General features: G+C 47.5%; 1 protein-coding gene across 13 annotated transcripts in view; it reads right to left on the reverse strand.

The window, feature by feature from the left end:
* NDST2 (N-deacetylase and N-sulfotransferase 2) overlaps positions 1-17,665 on the reverse strand; it is a 231,546-nt gene that overhangs the window by 91,842 nt on the left and 122,039 nt on the right. For 2 of the 13 annotated variants that reach the window (XM_043519654.1, XM_043519653.1), the window contains exon 4: positions 14,837-14,946. The exons of the other annotated variants lie outside the window; for them this stretch is intronic. The gene's annotated coding sequence lies outside the window, so the exon portion shown is untranslated. The remainder of the gene's footprint in view (positions 1-14,836; positions 14,947-17,665) is intronic. 13 annotated transcript variants of the gene reach the window in all.

Here is a 17,665-nt window from a genome sequence, read left to right on the forward strand (position 1 = left end):
AACCTTTCATGGTGACAAGCAAGGTAGGCTAATTCCAGCAGTTAACAAGAATATCAGAGGAACACTGGGAATGGATGAGTCATTACACAAAGTAAAACTATTTCCCCATGGTATTTCTCCCTCCCACCCCACCCCCCACTGTTCCTCTGATATTCTTGTTAACTGCTGGAATTAGCCTACCTTGCTTGTCACCATGAAAGGTTTTCCTCCTTTCCCCCCTACTGCTGGTGATGGCTTATCTTAAGTGATCACTCTCCTTACAGTGTGTATGATAAACCCATTGTTTCATGTTCTCTGTGTGTGTGTATATAAACCTCTCCTCTGTTTTTTCCACCAATTGCATCCGATGAAGTGAGCTGTAGCTCACGAAAGCTTATGCTCTAATAAATTTGTTAGTCTCTAAGGTGCCACAAGTACTCCTTTTCTTTTTGTCTATACCAAGTGTCACAAGCAGTATCAGTCAGAGTCTGCCATGTCTGCATCCTTCTCCTCCTGCTCCAATATGAACTCTGTCAGGTGTCTTTGGTGGGTCAGAAACACCACTGAACTGCCACCAGCATCTCCTGGAAGCTCTGCCTGGGTTCTGAAATAGGAGCCACAGCCCAAGCAAGTAGAGTTCTTGAAATGGTGACACCTTCATTTGACTGACTCCACTTGCTGGGGGTGCACATATCAAAGTGTGTTTGTGGGCTATTCAAACATCCCGTAACCTGCAGTGTAGACAGTCAAGTTTTCCCAGTGTACCATGAACAAAAGGCTAGAGTGGCCACATTTCGAGAGGGAACTAGGAAGCCTGGGATACGGTTGGTTGGACTTGAATCTGCGTACTGCAGAGTGGATGCTGGAGCCCTGATTTTGAGCTCTGGTTAAAATATTCTTAACCTAGGATTGGCAGTCTGTATACATACTCAAGCCCTGGGTTCTCAAACACAGGGTCCACTCACTTGAGTACCACTAAACCTGGGCTCCCACTGCATTGTAGACCTAGCCTAATGTCCTGGGTTTGGCACCACCCTCTCCTTAAATCAGAGAAACCAAAGATGTTCATCTTGACAAAATGCTGTTTCATCATTCCTAGGACCATTACTGAGGCTGTGTCTACACTAGGAAAAGAGGTGTGTTTTGAACACATTAGCTAACACATGTTGGTTCTCCTATATTTTTGGCAGAAGATTCATTTTCAGAGAGCCCAGCTGGAAAATGCCCTATGAGTTGATCTCCCACAGACATGAATTTAATCCCACCACTGTGGTGCTGTGTGAAAGCCTTGCACCTAAACTGGAGCACATACCAAGCTACATGCAGTGAAACAGAAGGCTCTCATTGGGAATTTCAAGCACTGGAAGCTTATTCATTTCTCTCTCTCGCTCAATCCGCACCCTCTTTAAGGGTAGCTGATTAGGTCAGAGGCTTTAATTCTACATGATACCCTCTTGGCATTTTTTATTTATCATTATCACGATTTGATCTTGACTGTATTGCCTAATTAAGCCCCTCATGCACCCTTTTATATGTATCCTTTATCAGAAAGTGAAGCAGACTCTGCCTTCCACAGGAGATTCCAGAGGAGGCAGTGTCTAAGGGGATGGAAAGACCAACTTAAATCAAACAGACAGTTCCTCACTTAACCCGCAGAGAAGTCTACAACATGAATTGGAGACATTTGAGTAGTAATTTTTTTTACAAAGGATTCTCTAGTAAAGAAGCATGATGTTCTTTCCCACAAAAGATTACCTCATACAGAAAGGACAATACCATGTACCCCCCTCTCGCCCAAAAGGAAAGGTACAAAACAACACATCACAGAAGCAAGGTCAGCCTAGATGTAAAGGGGCACCCTCTACACTGAAGTCAGTGGAGTTGTGCTCACTTATGCCAGGGTTCAATTCAACAGTAAATGTTTAAACAGTGCGAGTCACCATTGCTACACACTGAAGTCTGAACTTCACTGTCTAAATCAGAGATTGTGGTGCAGGGAGCACCAATGACCGTGCAAAGGATTACCAAATCTCACAGGACTGTGTCCTTGTACACAAGTATCAACTTCATAGTAAAAATTCCAAAGGCAACAGCATAACAGGCTGAAGGGATAAGATGTTTAACAAGAAGAGAAACTGCTTCCAAAAATACCCAAAACCCCAACGGTTGAGGGAACTGGGATTGTTTAGTCTGCAGAAGAGAAGAATGAGGGGGGATTTGATAGCTGCTTTCAACTATCTGAAAGGGGGTTCCAAAGAGGATGGATCTAGATTGTTCTCAGTGGTAGCAGATGACAGAACAAGGAGCAATGGTCTCAAATTGCAGTGAGGGAGGTTTAGGTTGGCTAATAGGAAAAACTTTTTCACTAGGAGGGTGGTGAAGCACTGGAATGCATTACCTAGGGAGGTGGCAGAATCTCCTTCCTTTGAGGTTTTTAAGGTCAGGCTTGACAAAGCCCTGGTTGGCAATGTTCCCTCTAATTTTTGACAGGCCGGGTGCGCAAAAAATTTCTTCTATGCAAATTTTTGTGCTTCTGTGCAACTTTTTGTGCATGCGGTGTTTCGCCACGTGTGCGGGATCTTTGTGCTCACGCACATGCGCACAGCTTAGAGTGCTGGTACACAGCACAGCACAGTGCTGGTTGGGATGATTTAGTTGGGAATTGGTCCTGCTTTGAGCAGGGGGTTGGACTAGATGACCTCCTGAGGTCCCTTCCAACCCTGATATTCTATGATTCTATGAACATTTAGCACTTGTCCTCCCTTGCAGAAAGCCAGGGTTAAATGTACCCTTGGTTTGGAACTCAATATATTTGAAACCTGGGGCCCAAACTGTTGGGTGAAAGGACAGAAACTCCACATCTGAACATGGGTAGTGGGTTTGCTGCTTCCACACCAGCAGCCAGTTAGGCACACTGCACCTCTGAATAAAGGAGAGGAAGGAAATGGAAGTAGTATAAGAAACAGATTAATCTGAAATAGTTCCTGCTGGGGGGGTGGGGATTAAAACTTCTTACCCAATTTACCTTTTCCATGCTGTGACAACCCTCAGTCCCTGTGAACTAAGCACGGATCCTTGGGTTTTCACCGAGGCTCATGCTTTCATGCTTGACTTGATCTTTCTCTCCCCACTCAGCTTTATAAAGCCCTGATCCTCTATACAGCTGCTTCCTGAAATGCCTCCACTGCTCAGACCCTGGTGTGGAACGCCGCAGGTAATGCTGCCTCACAGTCAGATGGCGAGGAGTACAGAAGAGCTAAACAGTCTGTTCTATCTTCCCCTGGAGGCTCCTAGCTATCCCAAGCTTGGTGACAGAGGTACCAGTGTCACTGCCAAAGCTTATTGTGCAACCTACTGGAAACATCAAACTGGTCAATCCAAGGAAGGTTCTGGTTTCCCTTAGCAATTCTTGGAAAACTATCCAAGTCGCCTGCTGTACATCTACCTGTATATCCTTTTTGACTTCTAACTATGCTGATATAGAGGACCTTGGCACCCAACTCCATTCAACTGAGATTCATTACTTTAGCTACATGGTTCCCCAAACTTATTCATATTATGGATTACTTCTTAGGACAGGGATCCTTGTGTGGACCATTCCCCCATCCAAACAGCCATTCCTCTTTCCACACCTTCAATGAGGCACCTACAGAGCTTGGTTACATGAAAAAGTAATCAGGATAGTCTTAAGAAGACAATATGAAAATAAATTTCCTTTAATGCCTTTGGTGCAGGTGTTTGGCTGCACCCCCTCATTTTAGATCTGTGCTGTTTATTTTCTCTTTGTGGGCTTCAGACACTGACAATTTGATTGTGGGTGAATTTACAGGAAAGCAGCACCTGAAAAAGGTACACCCAGGATGCAAGGAAGTGCAGAGGGGTTTTGAGGTTAGCTGGTAAAAAAAAAAAAAAAAGCCTCCAGAATTGGAAACTCTCAGGGTATGTCTACACTGCAATAAAACACCCATGGCTGGCCCATGTCATGTGACTTGGGCTCATGGGGCTCGGGCAGCAGGGCTATACAATTGCAGTGTAGACATTCAGGCTCAGGCTGGAGCCCAGGCTCTAAGACAAAGGGTCCCAGAGACAAGGCTCTAGCCCAGGGGTGGGCAAACTTTTTGGCCTGAGGGCCACATCTGGGTGGGGAAATTGTATGCAGAGCCAAGAATGTAGGGCTGGGGCAGGGGGTTGGGGTGCAGGAGGGAGTGCGAGATGTGGGAGGGGGTGCAACGTGCAGGAAGGGCCTCAGGGCAAGGGGTTGGGGTGCAGGAGGGGGTGCGGAGTGCGGGAGGGGGCACAAAGCAGGGGGTTGGGGGGCTCAGGGCAGGGGGTTGGGGTGCGGGGTGCAGGCTCCAGCCTGGCGCTGCTTACTTCGAGCGGCTCCGGGTGACAGCGGCGCACAGCGGGGCTAAGGCAGGCTCCCTGCCTGCCTTGGCCCCGCACTGCTCCCAGACATGGCCAGTATGTCTGGCAGCGGAATGGGGTTGGAAAGGCAGCTTTGCCACACTCTGCCCTCACCTGTGAGTACCATCCCCAAAGCTCCCATTGGCTGCGATTCTCCGTTCCTGGCCAATGGGAGCTGCGGGGAACAGCACCCGCAGGCGAGGGCAACGCACAGAGCTCTCTGCTCCCCCAGGGACGTGGTGCCGGCTGCTTCTGGGAGCGGTGCAGGGCCAGGGCAGGCAGGGAACCTGCCTTAGCCCCACTGCACCATGGAGCTGGCAATTCTGCAGGCCGGATCCAAAGCCCTGACGGGCCGGATCCAGCCCGCAGGCCGTAGTTTACCCTCCCCTGCTCCAGCCCAAGCACTTTAGACACCGGAGCCCAAGACAGCTGACATGGGCCAGCCACAAGTGTTTTATTGCAGTCAGTGACTCAAGATTGACAGATGCTTCACAACTGTGACTGAAGTACCTCTGATGTCCATTGTTTGAGCATCACTGACATAACAAGGCACTATAGCACTAGCTCCATATAACATTCCTAATGCAGGCACTCAGCTCTGTGCAGTGCTGCTGGAAGGAGAAAGCAGTCCACAGAATTTTACACCATATTCAGGGACCATATAACTGAGTAAGGATTTTTTGTACTCTAATGCACCTAAGGAAACGCTCTGCTTTCCTTCTCATCTTCTCCTCAGCCCCCAAGGTAGAAACGCTCTGCTGCCTTCCTGCTTCCTTTTCCTCCATTTCATCCTGTCCTCTCACTGTGATTTTGTTTCGGTCAATCAAGTGATCAAATTCCATGTGCTTCCAAGCAGACAGCTGATATTCCAGCTTCACTTAAACATTACTGATGGGCTCTCTCTCTCACTCTTCCCAAGAGATCAACTACATACACAATCCTATTTGGGCCTCATTTCCTGGGGAAGACCACACTTGTGTTTTTAGAAGAGGCTTCTAGCCAGCTGGAGGTTCCCTTATGGCTGCACTAAGTGCAAACCCTTTCCCTCTCTTTGTAGAATGGGCCAGAGCTCTGACATAGTGTGCCCTTGTGGGACAGCAACAGTTTGCCACTACTGGAGAAAAAACATGAGCTGTCAGTTTAGAAAGCACAGGGTGAGTATCACCACTGTAGGAAATTGTAAAATAGCATTTCAGTAAAGGATATAACAACATTTTGACTACTTTGTCAAATAGCTAACCGTTTCCATTTTAAGGTAGTGAAATAAATACTGTACAAAGAAATGAATTTGTACCCAGAGTGGTACAAAACACTAACATTTTCCATGGTGGCAGCCAAATGAGGACCTAAGCCAATGCCCACTGAAGTCAATGGAAGTCCTTCTGCTGATTTCAAGAGGCAGTGGATCAGGCCCTGAACATACTGTGTATGCATATGCATGTGTGTACATATGCATAAACCTAATTGTGTGCTCGCCGTGTGAATAAACTTTATGGTGTGCATTGTTATAACAATTTTATTGGCATGAGTTTCACACGGCATTACACGTGAGTGGCAAAGCAAGCTTAGCTTAGTATACAAATTTAAAATTTGGTTTCCCTTAACAATTCTTGGAAAACTATCCAAGTCGCCTGCTGTACATCTACATGTATATCCTTTTTGACTTCTAACTATGCTTTTTATAATTTTAAAAAGTAGATTTGCTTGTTAGAGGGTTGAAGGTACATTCCATAATTGATTGGTTTGTTCTCTGAAAGTTCTGGCCTCTTCTTGAACCCTCTACTACCACGGCAAAGGCAGAATAGTAAATACAGGGCACCTGGACGTTCGGAAGTGTCCCACAGGGAAAGTCAATAACCTAACACACACATACCACCTGGCAAGTTTCCTTCACCAGCTTCGCCAGTTCAAGTGCTCTGCTCAAAACCAGTTATATAAACTTCTTCCCCCTGCAGCAAACCCCACTCTACATCCCTGAATTTAGCAAGGACAAGACTAAAAGCTTCCAACCAAAGCTTCTGCTAACAAAGCCACATCTTATAAGTTACCAGAACAGAGCATGTAAACAAACCTTTCCCCTCCCTAAAGGATGCTGGGTAAGAATTGCCTGCCTTTATTGCTCCCTCCCTGGTCTACCTCAGCTGGACCCACACTAATAAGCTTCGCATTAATGGAATGACTATGCCAAGCTACTGGCAGATGGTCCTATGTTCCAGCCATATCTTTCCGTGCTCTCCCTCCCAGAAGTCCTAATCTATACAGAGTGTAATCTCCACAAAAACATATGCTTCCCTCACAGAAAGCTTCCTTTCTATTATCTCTGTCCTCTGGAGGATTGACCTTCAAAACCTCAGGGGCAAACAATTCTATACCCCTTCCATTTACAGTCCTGTGTGCTCTCCACCCTTCTCCCTGGGTACTGCCACAGTATCTGATACAAGACTTCACATCCATATTGGTCTCCCTCGCCCCCCATTCCTTTTGTAAACATCCTACCCCATTTCACACATGCCTATAAAAGGCAATATAGAACTGGTGTTTCTTCCCTACAGTACCTCACCACTCTGTTTTATTTATGGGTCCCACTAACAGCCTGCGTGTTGCACTCTCAGCCAAGAAACCACAGAGTGTAATTTATTGTGGTGGTTACCAGTAAATCTCTCGTGCAACACTTCCATTTAAATGCTGAGTGAGTCAGTCACTAATTGGGTATCTCTTATATTTTAAAATAATCTATTTATATCATCTGCTGCTCACTCTCCTTCTCCCCCATCAATTTAATCAGATTATTGTGACTGATGAATTCATTAGTGCAGTCATCATTTCCTAAAAGTACTGCAACTTCTAGATGGAAAGTTTCAGGGAACACGAACATACACACACGCACAACTGCTGAATAAATGAATGTGTTTAGCCCTGCAGTTCCAGCCAGTGAGTTGGGGAAAGGTTATATCTAAGCAGGCAGAAGCACCTTGGTTGACTTTCCTGAAGCTCCTCAGAGAAGCCAAGGGGATGATGAACATAATCAGGCAGTTATAATGTAAAGGGTCATTTTCTCACTCCAAACTGAGTCTGAGCCGATGCACATCATTTCCTGTTCCAAGGGAACACAGAATTTTACTCTCTCAATATAATTTTTTATCTAATCCAACCCCACTGAACAGCTTTTCCCCACGGCAGACAGGCAGAAGCACCAATGAAATGGGGACAAGGGATACCCTGGCCCCTTGTCTCAGCCATTTGAGCCTCTAGACCAGGGGTGGGCAAACTTTTTGGCCCAAGGGCCACATCAGGGAATGGAAATTGTATGGCAGGCCATGAACGCTCAGAAACTTGGGGTTGGGTGCGGGCCCTGGGGTGGAGCTGGGGATGAGGAGTTTGGGGTGTAGGAGGGTGCTCCAGGCTGGGACTGAAGGGTTCAGAGGGTGGGAGGGAGATCAGGGTGGCGCAGAGGTGCAGAAAGGGGTGCAGATTCTGGCTGGGGGTGTGGGCTCTGGGGTGGAGCTGGGGATGAGAGGTTTGGGGTGCAGGAGGGTGCTCCAGGCTGGGATCGAGGGGTTTAGAGAGCGGGAAGGGGATCAGGTCTCGGGCTGGGGGTTGGGGCATGGGGAGAGGCTTCAGGTGTAGGCTCTGAGCAGCACTTACCTCAAGTGTGGTGTGGTCCCCAACCCAGCGTCCCCGCCAGAGTGGGGCAGAGCCGCATGGTGCAGCCTCGACCCCTGCGTCCCAGCCAGAGTGGCATAGCAGGGCTGAGCTGCGTGATGGGCCCTGACCCAGTGCCCCAGCTGGAGCGTCGGAATGGGGCCAAGCCATGTGGTACAGCCCCGACCCTGTGCCCTGGCCAGAGTGGGGCCAAGCCATGTGCTCTGGCCCCCAACCCAGCCGGAATGGGGTCGAGCCACGTGGTGCAGCCCCGATCCAGCGCCCCAGCCGGAGCACCAGAGCAGGGGCCAAGCCACTGGTGCGGCCCCCAACCCAGCACCTCGGCGGGAGCAGGGCTGAGCTGCGGGTGCAACCCCTGACCCAGTGCCCAAGCCGGAGCGGGGCCAAGCCGCATGGTGTGGCTCGTGGGCCAGCTTAAAAACGGCTCGCAGGCCAGATCCAGCCCATGGGTTGTAGATTGCTCAGACCTGCTCTAGACAAAGCTTCCCTAGTACTCAAAATTCATGTTCAACAATTTAAATTATTCCCTTTGTAGCAGGAAAGTTGGCCTCTGCTCAGTAATAAAAAACTAACTATAGATTTAGCAAAGGTGAAAGAGTAAACAACACAATAAAGCCAAAAAGAGTAGGCCAAATAGAGATAAAAACAGACAAGGAACAGGAATAGAAGAACATGGGCTTCTGAAACAGTACATGCATCTATTAGTAAGTACATCATAATATTTTGCACTTCGATGGCTCTTTCCATCCAAGAAACTCAAAGTGCTTTATAAAAAAAATTACACAGGACTCTATGAGGTAACTACGGGATACCTAGGGAATAGGTCACTCACCCATGACAAACAGCAGTTGTTCAACAGCTTGCAGAAAAACCTACCCAACTGTTTAAGGCAGGAGCCCAGACAGTCTGAGGAAGGAGCTAAGAATGCCTTGCCTACCTTTAACTAGATAAGGTTGGTGAACTGTGCTTGCTGGGGTTACAATAGTGCATTAAGCTGTGCTCCTGCTAAGTGTTTCTGACAACTCTGCACCCCAGCAGGACTAGAGGAAAGATGCACATTAATATTTAAGAAACTGAGTTGCAAGGAGACGACAAAGGCTGTCTCTATTTTTTAATACTTGCTGCAGGAGCAGGACAGCACAGCACAACACATGTATTGAACATGGAGTCAAAACAGATCCCAAGAGGGGAATTTTCACGCAGATCACTAGAAATCCTGGATGAGGAGCCTTATCTTTCTTGGGAGGACAACCATCCCGATAAATACACACAGCAAAGATGACTTGAGGGAAACCGACGTGCACAGTAGATTTCCAGAAGCTAGGAGGGTTGTATGCAATATGTAATTAAAGCAAACCATTGCACTGATGTGGCTTAGAATGTCTGCAGACAGGTATTCCCCTTTTCCATTTCAGTGTGAGATGCTCACTGATGAAGCACCAAAGGAAATATTCACATGGTTTTGATCATAGCAGAGTAAAGCGTGAGAACGTAATATCTTTTCAAAGGTCCCCAGAATCCTCTCTCATCACTGCATGGCAGCACATGCCTGGGACCTTATAATCAGAGGGGCCTGGAAAACTGCTCATGAACTTCACTTTGTCTTTTGCTAATGTAGCTTTATGGCACTATACCATATCGGCGGGATACATTCTGTCCTGGTAGGAATCTCAGACTTATGGGCATGTTACACTCGGCTACAAGCAGAATGAAGCACAGCTGAGGAAAACTGAAGATGGAGGCTGCCCCATGCCCCCGCCCCCACTCTCTACCCACACAGCTGGCTTTAATTACACTGATTGGGTTCACTGCTGTCAGCCAATTTACAATCTCTCATTCAGATGTGCCATAAAGCAATCGTTCAAGGGAAAGTTAATCCATCACAATGAAATTCTCTCTCCAACCAGGCAACCCTCATTTGAGTAAAAATAAAAGTTACTCTGGCTTGACTGCCCTGACCTTTCATCAACCCCCAACAGAAGTTCACGGGTGCAGGTTGCAAAGCACTCAGAAGACAATACTTTGCAAAGCAGACAACATGAAGAGGGCACTAAAGTCTTTGCTGATAAAGAGATACTGACCAAAGGAGGCATACTGGCACCTTAACATTGTGAGATGAGTACATTCATATGTTGCATCAAACATCTGATCTTATAATTACAGGCACTATGACACATCCTCTTCATTACTGGAAGCATCAGGAAATCCAAGAGCCCAGCACCATTGCTTAATTTAACAGAAAAGTTTACGAGTAAAAATAGAAACTTAGATTCCAATTTACCAGGAAACAACTCTGCCATTAAATTTCAATTTCATTAAATCTCTACAAGTCCATGCCAGAAAAAGTTCCATTCTGCCATTGGTAAGTACATGTGCAAGGCTACTGCTTCATCACACAGGCAACAACGGGGAATGGGGCATCTGTGGAGCTCTGAAGACAGAGACAGACCTGGAAACCGTATAATGTTGCAGCATGGAAGTATTGCACAGTTGCTGACAAGTAGAAGACATGGCCTGCAGTACACAGCAGTTATCCAACCTTGCTTGTCTGCTGTAGGTAGAACAGAATTAAATAATGCCCATAAATTAGATGGTGAAGAGAGAGAAGGGAAAAAAAAAGTTTTAGGGTTTTGTTCTAATAACTATTGGGCCTGGTTATCCTGGAGCCACATATCCTTCAGAACAGAAGTGCCAAGAAAGGGTGAATATATCATCAAGTGCACTGGGTATAAAAGAGCTATGATTTACCTAATGCCTCTTCCAAAACTTCTTCCATGTATGTAATATTCCATAAAGGTGGGAAACTACACAGTCTTAGGTCTTCTGAGTTCATGATCAAGATTTGTCTCACTTCTAGACCAGCAGAGCCTGGGACCCAAGACCCAGATGTGAAACAAGGGTCCAAATAAAGTAATAATACAAATATGCTAGTAGACCTTTACTATCAGCCTCCAAAATCAAGAAAAGGACACTGAGTACATAATGCTGAGAGAGATCAAACTGGCAATAAAGTCTGATAAAATAATAATAGTGGAGGACTTCAAATACTCACGTATACACTGATCAATTGACACAATGAAACATGGTTTAGAGACCTGGGCAAAGCAAATGTTATGCCTGTATTTTTAAGAGGTGTGAGGGGTGTTCTGGGGAATTACAGACTAGTAAACCTTATTTCTGTATCCTGCAAATGGATTAAAATGACACAAATAGAATAAAGAAACTTCAGAGGGACCTAACCAAGCAAGGTGACAGGGAAACACGATGACAGGTAAAATTTAATGTTGATAAATGCAAAGTAATGCACATTGAAAGGAATGATTTGAACTACTCATACTGGGTTCTAAATTAATTGAATCAACAACTCAGGAAAAAGACCCAGACATTACTGTGGATAGTTTACTGAAAATCTATGCTTAACATGCAGCAGCTATCAAAAAAGCTCCATAAAGAATGAGAGGGAGAATAATACAGTATTATAAATCAATGATATCCCTCACCCGCAATAAACTGTTCAGTATTGGTAACACAATCACAAAAAGAATATAGCAGAATTAGAAAAGGGGTTCTGAGATGGCAGACAGAAAGAAGAAGGGTATGAAAAAACTCTTATATCAAGAAATATTGGGAAGTTTGGGACTGTTCATAGCAGTGGTCTCCAAACTTTTTAAGCACAAGAGCACTTTCTGAATTTAAGTGCAACCCAGGCGCCCCTTCCCCGAGGCCCTGCCCCACTCACTCCATCCTCCCACCTGACTGCCTGCCTCCCTCCCTCCCCCCCACCATCACTCACTTTCACCGGGCTGGGACAGGGGTTGGGGTGCAGGCTCTGGGCTGGGGCTGAGGGGTTCGGAGTGTGGAGGGGGCTCCAGGCTGAGCCTGGGGCAGGGGGTTGTGGTGCAGGAGGAGAGGAGGGGTACAAGCTCTGGGAGGGAGTTTAGGCACAGGACGGGGCTCTGGGATGGGGCAGGGGGTTGGGGTGCAGGAGGAGTTCATAGAATATCAGGGTTGGAAGGGACCTCAGGAGGTCATCTAGTCCAACCCCCTGCTCAAAGCAGGACCAATTCCCAACTCCCCAGATCCCTAAATGGCCCCCTCAAGGATTGAACTCACAACCCTGGGTTTAGCAGGCCAATGCTCAAACCACTGAGCTATCCCTCCCCCGTCCTGCACCCCACCCAGGCGGGTGGAGTGAAGGGCGGGGGAGGGATAGCTCAGTGCAGTTAGGAGTGCAGGCTCCACGAAGGGGCTCAGGGTTGGGGCAGGGGGTTGGGGTGCAGGCTCTGACAGGGAGTTTGGGAGCAGGGGGTTGGGGTGCAGGAGGGGATTTGGGGTGCATGCTCCAGGAGGGAGCCTGCCTTAGCCCCACTGCGCGCCACTGCCACCCTACAGACACTTTAGGTAAGCAGCGCCGGGCCGGAGCCCACACCCCAAACCACTCCTGTACCCCGCACCTCTACCCTGAGCCGCCTCCTGCACCCCCAACACCCTGCCCTGAGCCACCTCTTGCACCCCAACCCCTTGCCCTGAGCCCCTTCCTGCACACCGCACCCCCTCTCACGCCCCACACTCCCTCCCGCACCCAAACCCCCTGCTCCAGCCCTACATTCATGGCCCTGCATATAATTTGCCCACCCAGATGTGGCCCTTGGGCCAAAAAGTTTGGCCACCCCTGCCCTAGAAGCATGGTCGGCCAGGGAGGCACCTCACGCTGCTCCCGCCCGTAGTGCCAGCTCTGTAGCTCCCACTGGCCGGGAATCACAACCAATGGGAGTTGCGGGGACTGTGCCTGCAGGCACAAGGGCAACACGTGGAGCCTTCTTAGCCGCCCATTAGCCATGGGGCTACAAGGATCTGGTGGCCGCTTCCTGGGAGCTGCAGTAAGCACCATCAGGACCCCGCATCCCAGCCCCCTGCCCCAATCCCCTCCTGCACTCAAACTCTCTCCTGGAGCCAACCCCCCACACCACTCCAACACCCTGCCCAGCCCCCTCCTGCACCCAAAATCCCTCATCCCTGGTCCCACCCCAGAGCCTGCATCCCCAGGTGGAGTCCTCACCACCCCCCCGGACCCCAATCTCCTGCCCCAGCCTGAATCCCTCTCCCGCACCCTGAACCCCTCATTCCAGGCCCCAACTCAGAGCCCACACCCCTGGCTGGAGCCCTCACCCCCCTCCTGCCCCCCAACCTCCTGCCCCAGCCCAGTGAAAGTGAGTGAGGGTGGGGGAAAGCGAGGGAGGGGGGATGGAGCGAGTGGCCTCAGGGAAGGGGCAGGGCAGGGGGCGGAGCAGAGGTGTTCGGTTTTGTGCAAGTTAGAAAGTTGGCAATCCTGTTTGTTTACCTAAGGCTTTGTCTACACTAAGCACCTTTCAGCGACACAGCTGTGCCACTTCAGCTATGCAGTTAAAAGGCACACCGTGTAGCCGCCATTTGTCAACAGGAAAGAGCTCTCCCTCTGACAAAAAATTTCCACCCCCAACGAGCAATGGTAGCTTTGTCAACAGGAGAGCGCTCCCACTGACAAAGCGCTGTTCACACTGGCGCTTTTCATCGGTAAAACTTTTGTTGTTCGGGGGTGGGAGGTGTTTTTCACACCCCTGAATGACAAAAGTTTTACCAACAAAAGTCCAGTGTAGAGAAAGCCTTAGAGAGGAGAGGAGTAAGAAGAGACTTGATAACACTCTGAAATAATCAACAGTACAAAGAAAGTTTCAGAGTAGCAGCCGTGTTAGTCTGTATTCGCAAAAAGAAAAGGAGTATGCATCCGATGAAGTGAGCTGTAGCTCACGAAAGCTTATGCTCTAATAAATTTGTTAGTCTCTAAGGTGCCACAAGTACTCCTTTTCTTTTTGCAAATACAGACTAACACGGCTGCTACTCTGAAATGTGGCATCTTAGAGACTAACAAATTTATTAGAGCATAAGCTTTCGTGAGCTACAGCTCACTTCATCGGATCACTTCATGCATCCGATGAAGTGAGCTGTAGCTCACAAAAGCTTATGCTCTAATAAATTTATTAGTCTCTAAGGTGCCACAAGTACTTCTTTTCTTAGTACAAAGAAGGTAGATCAGGAATTTCCATTCACTTTGTCTGATAACACAAGAACAAGGAGACACAAAAACAAGGAGACGCTCATTGAAACTGAAGGGTATCAAATTCAAAACTGATTAAAGAAAATACTTTTTGATACTATACACAGTTAGTCAGCGGAACTCATTGCCATATGAGTTCAGCAGTATTCAAAAAGGGATGAGACATTTATATGAATAAGAAGAGTATTCAGAGCTATAGTAGTAAATATTACAAAATTAAAGTTTGGGAAGAGATTCAGAACCTCCTGCTTTAGGGCAGAAGACATCTTGAGGGTTAGAATGAAACTTTTTCTGGGGGCAGATGTGACAAAGGCATGCCCAGGCAGGTATATTACACCTGTGTCTGACCATCTTCTCAATACTATACTGAAGGGGGTTGTGTGTGGCCTCTGTTGAAAGCCAAAAACTACCCTGATTGTCACGATTACTGTGAGATGACTGTTTGGGAAATAGTTTATGAGCTATGTAAAATGTAGAATATTAGGTTGCAAAACTGTTGAAGTGAAACTGTCACCTGAAGTAAGGCAGTGTCTCAGGGCTTATTCAATCAGTGGTAAAAATAACAGATATATTGAAGGAGACAACACTGTTTACTATCTACTCCAGGTTAGGACTTGAGCATTGACAAACACAAAGGAGCCCCAGGAAAGGTCTCTGAAGAGGGTGCCCCTTGGACGAAGAAACAATAGCTTGTACCTGTATAAGAGCCAAAGAAATGACCCAAGTTGGAGACTCTTTGCCGGCAAGCTGGCTCCTGAAAAGTGGATCCCAGCTCTTTGGACAGGACAAGCCCTGCAAGGACTAACCTTTGCATGAGGAACACATTGTTAGTCAGGAAAGTAATCTGTTACTAAGTACAGGCTATAGACCAGGGGTCTCAGACTCAATTTACCTTAGGGCCAGTGCCAGTCCTCAAATCCTCCCAGTGGGCCAATAATGTCACTCATGCTGCCCAGAACCCGCCCCCCAAAACTCTGCCCCCCATCTGCCTAAGGCTCTGAGAGGAGTTTGGGTGGGGGAGGTCTGGGGTAGGGGACTGGGGTGCAGGCTCTGTGAGGGAGTTTGGGTGCAGACGGGGGTCTGGGGTGCAGAATCTGGGATGGAGTTTGGGGCTGGGGGTGTGTGGGGAGGGCGTGCAGGCTCTGGGAGGGAGTTTAGGGGCAGGAAGGGTATGTGGGGAGGGGGTGGGGTTGCAAGCTCTGGGAGGGGGTCAGGGAGTGTGGCGCTTACCTGGGCTCCAAGGAGGGGCGGGTTGGGGGCCTCTGCATGCTGCTGCCCCCAGGCACCGCTCCCACAGCGTCCCATTGGCCACAGGGGCACTCAGGCCAGGGGTAGCACATGGAGGCACAGCCCCACCCCTGGGCCATAGGGAGGGGCCGGCAGCCACTGGAATGAGCAGGCAAACGCCGCTCAGCTCTGCTGCACTGCCAGGGCCCCTTGGGGGGAGTGCCCGGGGGTAGCAGATGGGGCCAAGGGAGAGACCCGGCCCCAAACCTGCTGGAGCCCCGCGGGCCACATTGGGGAGGCTCGCAGGCCGCAGATGGCCCATGGGCTGGGAGTTTGAGTCCCCTTGCTATGTTTCTCTTTTAAAAACCCAATGTTTTTAAATCCTCATAATTGCTTTTATTTGAATCTTTATCTCAAGCTCTGTTCAATTAACCTCAAGTTGGTTTTACTATAGAGTTGTCTAAGTGTGAATGAGGTAAGGCGGGGTTAGGTCACAAAGGGCCTTCAAAGAGAAGACAAGTAGTTTATGTTTGATGCATTAGAGAAAGGAGAGCCAGTGGAGGTATTCAAAGAAGGGGTGATATGGTCAAAGTGATGGGCCAGGAAAATGATCTTTGCAGCAGACTCCTGAATGGATGTGAGGAGGAGATAAGCATTTGTCAAGGCCACAGAGAAGGATGGTGCTGTAGTCGAGACGAGATGATGAGACCCTGGCTGAGAGTTTCAGCTGTGTGAATGAATAGGAAAGGTCACATCTTAGAAATGTCATGCAGAAAGAATCAGCAATATTTAGAGCTGGCCTGGAAGAGAGAAGACCTAGAGAGAGGTCTGCATTGAAGATGACAATTAGGTTACAATCCTGAGTGACAGACAGGATGGTGGTGTTGTCCACAGTGGGGCTGCATCCAGTCCTGCTCCACTGGGTGGAGAGTCTCCTTGATCATATAACACATTGGAGCAGCGGGAGGGGAATAAAAAGCATGTTTTATATTTCCCCTATTAAGGCATTAAATATTTAATCGAAACAGGAAAACAATCAGCAGAACTTTAGCAGAGTTCAGTTTGTGCATAGCCCCCTGGGATCTTCCAGCACTGGTGCACAAAAAGAACCTGTAGCATTCAGGCTGTTTCAGACAACTCCATCAATATGGATTCCTTATGCCTTTTCTCAGACATTCTTGCCTAAGAAAGTAACCCAAATATGGATATCACATCTCTTTCCCTACCCTTTGTGAGGTTTGGATTTTTAGATTAAGTGCTTCAGGGCACGGATTCTGTCTTCATCCACGTCTGTACAGTGAACCTAGAACAACAGAGCACCAATCCTTTGAGTACTACTTGAATATTGATAAAGTACAATCTGTCCTTCCACAGCAAGGTGTCAGGGTTGCTGGGTTGTTGCCTAAAAAAAAACAAACAAAAAATGAACCCTTCATGTTTGAAATTCCGATCTTGTTTGCCCTGAAAACTCCAGAATTCCTAAATAACTAATGAAATGACGATATCACGAGAGCCATGGGAGTGGAAGTCGGGCAGCTGCGAAAGAAAGGGACTTTGTAATATTTTGTTTGTTTTTGTTAACATCTATTTAATGCTAATGACTAACAAACATCACAGAGAAAGGAAATTTTTGTTAAAGATCTAACTCTCTCTGGCCTTTCAGTTAAGGTGAGAGAGTTCCCAATTTACACTTGAGCCCCTTCTTCCAAAGAGTTCCTCCAGCAAAACGAAGGAAGACTATACTTGACATCCCTGATATTTTTAAGATAAAATTAAAAAAGGAGAAAAACACTTAAAAAAATAAAACATTCTGGCCCTCTGTAGACATCATAAAGAAGTGACAAGGATACAAGTCCAACTTAAAAATATATCTATGTTCAGGTCACCTTTAAGTCAAATGTCTGAGAGAGAACTCAGAAAAAAAGTCTCCTACAGATTCTAAACTGCCGTACCCTCAATTAAGGGCTGAGAATGCTACAAATACATCCCTTTGAGACCCACAATGTGTTCTTCAATGAGTCCAGTAAACCGAGGGAAAAGCAGACTTAGCATGCCCATATTCCTTAGCATGCCCAACCATAAGTACAAACCTTCGTACTACCAGCTTTCAAAACCATTAAAAAATAACTTCACAACCTTTTTGTCCATCGTGAGGCAGCAGGAAGGCACATAAACCAGTTTTTTCTTTTTATTTTGTAAGACACCTTTTAAGAAGCATACTTGGGCCCCTTTAAACAGGTTCCACTTTGCAAGGAGGAGCCTCAGGGATGATGTCCCTTCAGAGTCAGAGATGGAAAA

Source organism: Dermochelys coriacea, chromosome 7, assembly GCF_009764565.3.
Source record: "Dermochelys coriacea isolate rDerCor1 chromosome 7, rDerCor1.pri.v4, whole genome shotgun sequence".
NCBI lineage: Eukaryota > Metazoa > Chordata > Testudines > Dermochelyidae > Dermochelys > Dermochelys coriacea.